The sequence below is a fragment of the Salvelinus sp. IW2-2015 genome, unplaced genomic scaffold (assembly GCF_002910315.2).
Source record: "Salvelinus sp. IW2-2015 unplaced genomic scaffold, ASM291031v2 Un_scaffold1312, whole genome shotgun sequence".
NCBI classification, from domain to species: Eukaryota; Metazoa; Chordata; class Actinopteri; order Salmoniformes; family Salmonidae; genus Salvelinus; species Salvelinus sp. IW2-2015.
In genome coordinates this window covers 118720-127448 of record NW_019942835.1, presented here as the reverse complement: position 1 = coordinate 127448, position 8729 = coordinate 118720, and the positions used below count along the sequence as shown (strand labels likewise).

Here is an 8729-nt window from a genome sequence, read left to right as displayed (position 1 = left end):
GCCAGGTGGACTGGGGACAACAAGGAGTCATCATGCCAGGTAGTCCTGAGGCATGGTCCTAGGGCTCAGGTCATCCGAGAGAAGAAAGAAAGAAAAGAGAAAGAAAGAGAGAATTAGAGAGAGCATACTTAAATTCACACAGGACACCGGATAAGTCAGGAGAATACTCCAGATATAACAGACTGACTCTAGCCCTCCGACACATAAACTACTGCAGCATAAATACTGGAGGCTGAGACTGGAGGGTCAGGAGACACTGTGGCCCCATCCGATGATACCCCGACAGGGCCAAACAGGCAGGATATAACCCCACCCACTTGCCAAAGCACAGCCCCCACACCACTAGAGGGATCTATTTCAACCACCAACTTACCATCCTGAGACAAGGCCGAGTATGGCCCACAAAGATCCGCTACGGCCCAACCAAGGGGGCCGCCACCCAGAAAGGTAATGTGTGTGTGTGTTAAACTCTGATGCTGCTGATGCTCCTGTCTCCTGGGCCTGTCCCTGTCACCACCATTCATCGTCAATGTTTGCATCACAGTTACAGCCCTCGGGACTTCCAGGCCCTAGCATATCGGGACAGCTCATAAAGAGAGAGAGAGAAGGAGAGAGTGTGTGTGTCTGTGTGTGTCTGTGAGTGTGTATCTGTGAGTGTGTGTCTGTGTGTGTCTGTGTGTGTGTCTGTGTCTGTGTGTGTGTGTGAGTGTGTGTGTATATGTGTGTATATGTGTGTGTGTGAGTGTGTGTGTGTGTGTGTGTCTGTGTGTGTGTCTATGTCTGGCTGTATAGGATGGGTGAAGGTGGTTGTATTTTAGGCTGTATTTTGTTTTCAACATCAACATATCTCACATCCTCAGGAGAGCCAGGAAGTTTCAGTTATAGTGATGTCATTATGTGCGATGTAAGTGTAATGCACTCAGATTGATTTAACGTGTGCTGGGTTGCCGTGGCGAAGGCAGCTTTGTTTCTCAGTCAGTCCTGGATGTACACAGGAAGGAAGGAATCTGGGCTGACATCACCATGACGATGGGAGAAGCCATCATGTGATTAACGATGCCAAGGCATGGCTGGGAGAGAGAGGCGCTGGCTGATTCACTGGCTTAAAGGACAAGGACAACCACAGTCAGGAACCACCTCCAACCCAACCCATGAGAAAGAATCTATTTCATCATCCTATTACACCTTGCACGCATGTTAACGACCACCCATGCCTCATAAACAAACAACCAGATTGTATTGTGTGTTGATTGTGATTCCTTGGTGTCGTAAAAAGATAATCCTCCTATCCCAACAAGATGTTTCATCTCCTCCAAGCAGGGYTTGCTTTGAGAACATTCCTGTCCTTCACTGCATCTCTCTCTTCTCCTGTTCTGTTTTCTCTCTCTCTGCRCTCCCTGCTAAAGTTGGTGGCAAAACATCTGTCTTTGCCTGATATGAGAATMATGTACCTCCATCCATTCCCAGTACAACTGAACAGTTTCCCAAAGGGACATGGCTTATTCCATTGACTGAGCAAAATACTCCTATTTCCAGAGGCATTTTCCCACAGTGAGGATTCTCCCCACACCTCCACACAGAGCCCCACTGGAGCATGTGGGTTTGGACCCTAAGGGCCCTGGTCAATAGTAGTGAACTATATACAGTTGAAGTCGGAAGTTTACATACACCTTGGCCAAATACATTTAAACTCAGTTTTTCACAATTGCTGACATTTAATCCAAGTAAAAATTCCCTGTCTTAGGTCAGTTAGGATCACCACTTTATTTTAAGAATGTGAAATGTCAGAATAATAGTAGAAGAAAGATTTATTTCAGCTTTCATTTCTTTCATCACATTCCCAGTGGGTCAGAAGTTTACATACACTCAATTAGTATTTGGTAGCATTGCCTTTAAATTGTTTAACTTGGGTCAAACGTTTCCGGTAGCCTTCCACAAGCTTCCCACAATGAGTTGGGTGAATTTTGGCCAATCCTCCTGACAGAGCTGGTGTAACTGAGTCAGGTTTGTAGGCCTCTTGCTCGCACAGCTTTTTCAGTTCTGCCACAAATTTTCTATGGATTGAGGTCAGGGCTTTGTGATGGCCTCTCCAATACCTTGACTTTGTTGTCCTTAAGCCATTTTGCTACAACTTTGGAAGTATGCTTGGGGTCATTGTCCATTTGGAAGACCCATTTGCGACCAAGCTTTAACTTCCTGACTGATGTCTTGAGGTGTTGCTTCAATATATCCACATAATTTTCCTCCTCATGAGGCCATCTATTTTGTGAAGTGCACCAGTCCCTCCTGCAGCAAAGCACCCCCACAACATGACGCTGCCACCCCGTGCTTCACGGTTGAGATGGTGTTCTTCGGCTTGCAAGCTCCCCCTTTTTCCTCCAAACATAAGGATGGTCATTATGGCAAAACAGTCTATTTTTGTTCATCAGACCAGAGGACATTTCTCCAAAAAGTAAGATATTTTTTCCATGTGCAGTTGCAAACCGTTGTCGTGCTTTTTTATGGCGGTTTAGAGCAGTGGCTTCTTCCTTGCTGATGGCCTTTCAGGTTATGTCAATATGGGACTGCGTTTTACTGTTGATATAGATGCTTTTGTACCTGTTTCCTCCAGCATCTTCACAAGGTCCTTTGCTGTTGTTCTGGGATTGATTCGCACTTTCGCCCCAAAGTACGTTCATCTCTAGGAAACAGAACGTGTCTCCTTCCTAAACGGTATGACGGCTGCGTGGTCCCATGGTGTTTATATTTGCGTACTATTTTTGTACAGACGAACGTGGTACTTTCAGGCTTTTGGAATTTGCTCCCAAGGATGACCCAGACTTGTGGAAAGCTACAAAAAAAAAAATCCTGAGGTCTTGGCTGATTTCTTTTGATTTTCCCATGATGTCAAGCAAAGAGGCACTGATTTTGACGGTAGGACCTTGAAATACATCCACAGGTACACCTCCAATTGACTCAAATTATGTCAGTTAGCCTATCAGAAGCTTCTAAAGCCATGACATCATTATCTGGAATTTTCCACGCTGTTAAAGACACAGTCAACTTTGTATGTAAACTTCTGACCCACTGGAATTGTGATACAGTGAATTATAAGTGAAATAACATGTCTGTAAACAATTGTTGGAAAAATTACCTGTGTCATGCACAAAGTAGATGTCCTAACCGACTTGCCAAAACGATAGTTTGTTAACAATACATTTGTGGAGTGGTTGAAAAACAAGTTTAGTGACTCCAACCTAAGTGTACGTAAACTTCCGACTTCAACTGTATATATATATATATATATATAAATGTATTGGGAATAGGGTTCCATTTAGAATGCAAAAGGCAGCCAAGCCAATCAGAGCACTCACAATGCAGGCGCTTAGAATAAAATGGGCCTGAGATCCTTCAGCCAATCACCACAGACTATTCTGCATCTGCGACATTTAGAAAAGGTTACATAATTAAGCACACAAATGATAAGAGTTATAGGGGATGGCACGCCTTGATGAATAGCAATCACTGGTTGAACACAGTTAATGATGGTGCTTATTGGTAGATGATGGCACAGTGGCTGTGAAATTAACCTAGAGGATGACTTACTAAGACTGTGAAATGTGGTTGTCTTACCTATAGCTACCTTTATGCACTAACTGTAAGTCGCTATAAATGAGAGCTTCTGCTCAATGACTAAAATGAAATGTAAATGTATTCATCAGGGGTGTTGGTTCGGAGTGGGGGGCAGATTTTGTCACATTTTCCACCTCTCAGATACCTAATACCTCAACCAATTAAACCTGAAATTAGGCTGGATTTTCAATGCTGAAACTCCTGAAACCTACACCKTCCATACAAACGTGAGGACTGTGACCACAAAAGAGCGAGGAGGATAAGGATGGAAGTSTGAGTTTGTGAGTTGAATTGTGAGATTTCGATGTTGTGATTCCACACTCYAAGTCACGTTTCTAGGATGGATTCCATCCATTCTGCTCGAGACTCTCTTGGCTGTCCCTTTAACAATCAGACTGTGCAGCTCCCTAGCGGGTAGGGGGAGAGATCGCGTGTCCGCTACCCAATGACAGTGCAGGATGCTGAGACCGGTGTGAATGGAGGCTGGAAGACGCTACTGTCTCTGGATGGTGATGGAGAGGAACTAATGGTAGAAAAAGGTACATTTCTATTTTGATTAATTCAAGATCAACGCAAATACGTATGATAGAGAACGGCACCGAATCACCACATGCAGAAATAGTGAAGTGTTTTCGATATTATGGGGTTGACGGTTCTCTTTCGATTAGACGGATTGAGGGAATGCATCTGTGCGTAAAATATCACTCCCAATTCATTCGTTGGATTGCATAGTAGATGAATGCATGGGAAAAACATACTGTAAGCTAATTTGTAGAAGTCAATATCTGTTTTTATCTTGTATATTGCAGTCATTGATTCGGTTGAACATCGAATTGGTTTGTGAGTTCATTTCGAGTAGAATTGGTATCAAGGAAAGGTGAKACGAATTACATATCTCTATTTAATTTTCAACAAAAAAGATTTCCAGGGCTTTAGAGTAGTATTTCATCCAAAAAGCGCCTAATCCTCTGGAATGTATGTGATGTTATCTATAGTGGCTAGCTGTCATAGATTCTCACATTGCATTGGAGAAGAACGATGTATTCCCATGAAACACGAGACATCATGGGCACTAATAATTCGACATAAGAAACGTCTGTAATGCCTCAGGCTTACATTACGTAATATATTTCCTTATTAGGGGAATTCAAGAGGAACATTTTGGGAGATGRTGTCATTATGAATAAGAAATATTATGCAATATCGACACCAGGATCATATMTATAAATAATTGAGGCTATTTGGCTAATTAACATTAGCGTGTTATGTTCCAATAATTTCAATAATCGATTGAGAAGAACCCGAAGAACCCCAGCTACATGTGTCCCCTTCAAACGAACGAAACCCTCTTCGGAAATCGACGTTTCATTTTGGCTAACTGACAGAGGCGYCAGCCACTAGGAAAGGCGTGTTTGTGCTATCTGATCCTCTCAACCAATCATGAAAGGCAATGGGAGGGATTTTAATTGTGGGGTGTCTTGTAAGCAACAGGGCTTGTTGATGGTCATTCAGTATTTTCTACCTAGTAAGTAGACCATATGCATCCTTTCCCCCGTGTTATTATGGTCAAGTGACAACCTGCTGCACTGTCTCATTGAAATGATTGATCTCCAAACATGTCCCTGCCTCCGCTCAGATAGGATTTCCTTCATGACCATTCTGCACACTAGCCTATGCAGCTGACCTTTTGCCGCAKGAGTTGTGCCGATGTGGAGTGAATTTGAAATTATGTTCAGGTGTGCGTGCACACGTTTTGTTTTCGCACTCTAGCCCATGACACTGTATTGATGTATGAAAGATTGACCATTTGTGACTGCAACGATGATGCCACATTGATGTGTATAATTATTGATTTACAATGACATTTAGAGAGACACTGCTATGATCTTATGTGGATTTCGAGTCCAACAAGATGGCAAAGATAAAGGACACTATAGGCCTAATAAAGGGTTTCTAAGGGATGGACTTAAAGGTTGCATGTGGTTGAWTAAAGGGAAATGACATTGCCTTATAAAAATGCAGCCAGCACCAGAACCTAAAGCACTATTAATTGGCACAGAAAGGGTGAAAGTCATGCTTTCAGAGCARCTGTAAGGCCTATCTGCGCGAAAARGTCCATGCCACTAGGCCTATCTAARAGTTATGTTGCCCCTCGCAATCACAGCTGCTTGCGCTTATCTGCCCCACATTTAGGCCTCCCACGTGCCAGTCTAACAATATTATAATCGTTGGGCAGGTTGATTGAAGCCAAAAAAGGTGTAAATATACAAATACCAGTAGGCTAGTGGTGCGCGGATCAGCTGTTTTTTTTACCAACACCCGCCCGCAATTGCAAATAACCCATCCACACCGCCCGACTATACACTGATCATATAGGCCTACAAAACATTAGGAACACCTGCTCTTTCCATGACTTAAACTGACCAGGGGAATGCAGGAGAAAGCTAGGATCCTTTCTTAATGTCACTTGTTAAATTAACTTCAATCAGTATAGATGAAGGGGAGGAGACAATTGAAATATGGATTTTGTGGGTTGGTGGGAAAAAGTTGTTGTCCCCGCTGAAGACATCTATATCGGTCCGCAAATAGAGCACTATTAAAGGCCCAGTGCACTAGTTTTGTGGGGYAAAAAATYTATATATATGTATTCWGATTTTTCAGTGGGTGGTGCAGCACCCATACTTCCCGCGACTATTCATATTTTGTGTGGTTGAAATACTATCAGACGGTATTTAACTGCGCAGTCGCATTCTCTCAAGATGCTGAAAGAAATATATCATATTTCTCCACTCTTGTTCCCGAGTATCATTTTACTGCAAGAAATGCTTATTTTTGCAAGAGTTAATGTTAAGGCTATGTGAGAGGGTATAGACCTAGAGTCAGTGTCCAGATTTCAGTTTCCATTTAACCCATCTGAACAGTAGGCTACAGTTCTCGTAACGTGCCACAGGCCTATTTGAGGCCCCCATCCCGTGACTGTCGAATTTGTTTAGCGCGTCACAATCATCACACATAACATATAATCCTATTTTACCACTTCACCAACTCTTTCCAAACATTACTTTTCTGGCTCTCCCTTCTCTTTTATTTTCAACTCTCAATTTCGCAGCTTTTCTCTTATTGAATTTAACTCCAACATTGTCCTTTTTGCCTCCATGGATCAACATTCACTTTTTCTGCCCATTCCAAAAATTATTTGACGATTGGCCTGTAGGTTGTTTGGCGGAGTACCGTTAGGCCTTGAAGTTTAGGCTCGTGCACTAATGCCAGATAGCCTAAAATAAAAACCTCAATGTAGACTATAGATATAAATTACACAAGAATTATACATTTCTGGATCTTTTAAGGTATTGAAATGAAACAGGCAGGGAGCAGGTCTCGAACCCTTGACCTTCTAGCCCGAAGTCCAGCGCGCTATTGACTGTGCCCCAAAAGCATGCTCGTGCGGCAGAGTCGATATCTGTGCTTATAAACCATGGGTGTTATGTCTTTATTCAACCGACCCGCCCTTCATCCACACAATGTATATTAGCGCGGGGTGGTTACTACGGTAGGCTACTATGCAATGTGTTGATTGAATCTTAGTTCAGCACCATGGTGGATTCAGAACTATGTTGGGGCGATTCAGCACCACAGCCCTGGACAGCAATACATGAGAGAGGATGTATGCACCAAGGGGCAGACCGGCCATCCAGTATTTCTTGAAAATGCCAGATGGTCTGGTCCATTTTTTTGCCAGGTGGGCGAGTCTAACTTTTTTGTTGTTTCGCAAAATGAMAATTATCTTGCTAATAATGGGGMCCTCAAGGAAAAAAATGGGCCAGTGTGTTAGAAATTCCTGGGCCAATTTATGGTCCCAGTCCATCACTGTGTTGGTGTGGCTTCACAGACAGAAAGCCTAGACTCTTAGAATTTGGGGTGACTCGAGGAACCCTGGAGATTCTCAAGGAACCATTGCAGTCAATGGGTTAATTTTTGCACCATTGGTTAGTTGAGGGGTTCTTGGAGGAACCTTTCATGTTTTCAATGTTTCCTGGAGGAACCTTTTTGCTGGCACATGCAAAGCACTGATTATAAATCCATATATACTATTATTTCATCATTGGATTTGTTGTGCTGCCAGACTCAGAAGAAAATGGAAATGTGTGACTTTTGGTGATGGCTTTATGCGATAGCTAGCAACGTGTAAACAATAACCCATTCCTATTTGAGTACTATTTTAATAGCAATGTTGAATAATACAACATTGTCTGTCAAGCCAATTGTATTATATGACTGTAGCCTCCTGTTTTAATTCCGAAAAGTTTATTGTGATGGTAATGACGTTTGTTTATGATGATAATTATTAGGTGTTGGCTTAGGTCACCAGTTAGCTACAGTATCTTCAACCTAGCCTACACTCTTAAAAATGCTTGGTTGTTTGTATGACCTATCTGGGTTGCAGGCATTGTTTCACTTAGTTGGGTTGTTTTCTTTAAAAATAGCCAGGTTGGGTGGTTGATGCTGGGTTATTGATGCTGTATTATTAACCCTGCATTCATAACCAAGTGGGAAGGTGGTATTTACCACAAACGACTGGGAAACATCAACTTGAACYCCCCTCCAACTGGTCATCACTAGTGGGAAACTGACCTTTGACATCACCTACTAAGGAAATTACCTTGAAAACAGCATTTTCGGCAAGCAATCTATTACACCGTTTTTTTTTAACATTAGAATTTGTTTGCAAGCATGATAGCTGTACTTTTAGTGTATGGTTGACACAGCTTGTTTTCCATTAGCCAATCGTTGTATATCATCACGTCCAAAGCACGTGAATGCATCCAAATTGTATTTACTACTTCACAACTGGAAATTGCCACCTTCCCACTTGGATATAAACACAGCATAATATATGACTCAGCGGGTCAGATGAGAAGAATGGGGGCGTTGCTTAGTAAGGGCGTGGCAGTCACATAATTATGTTTGGCCACCCGTGAGAGTAAATTCCTTCCTGTTAATCTTTTCTGTTGTATTGTCATCTCATGTTAAGGTTGAACACTGATATTTTTGTAGCATCAATGAGGCTTACAGACATGTATGAGTTCTTCAAGAGCCTATGCAAATCCCAATGTTGG

The 8729-nt window shown here is 42.4% G+C and overlaps 1 protein-coding gene across 1 annotated transcript in view; it reads left to right on the top strand.

Annotated features, from left to right (window-relative positions):
• Positions 1 to 4067: 4067 nt before the first annotated feature.
• The window catches only part of LOC112070396 (ERC protein 2-like), a 69409-nt gene continuing 64747 nt past the window's right edge, over positions 4068 to 8729 (top strand). Inside the window, 1 exon segment of the mRNA XM_070438954.1 lies at positions 4068 to 4151. The gene's annotated coding sequence lies outside the window, so the exon portion shown is untranslated.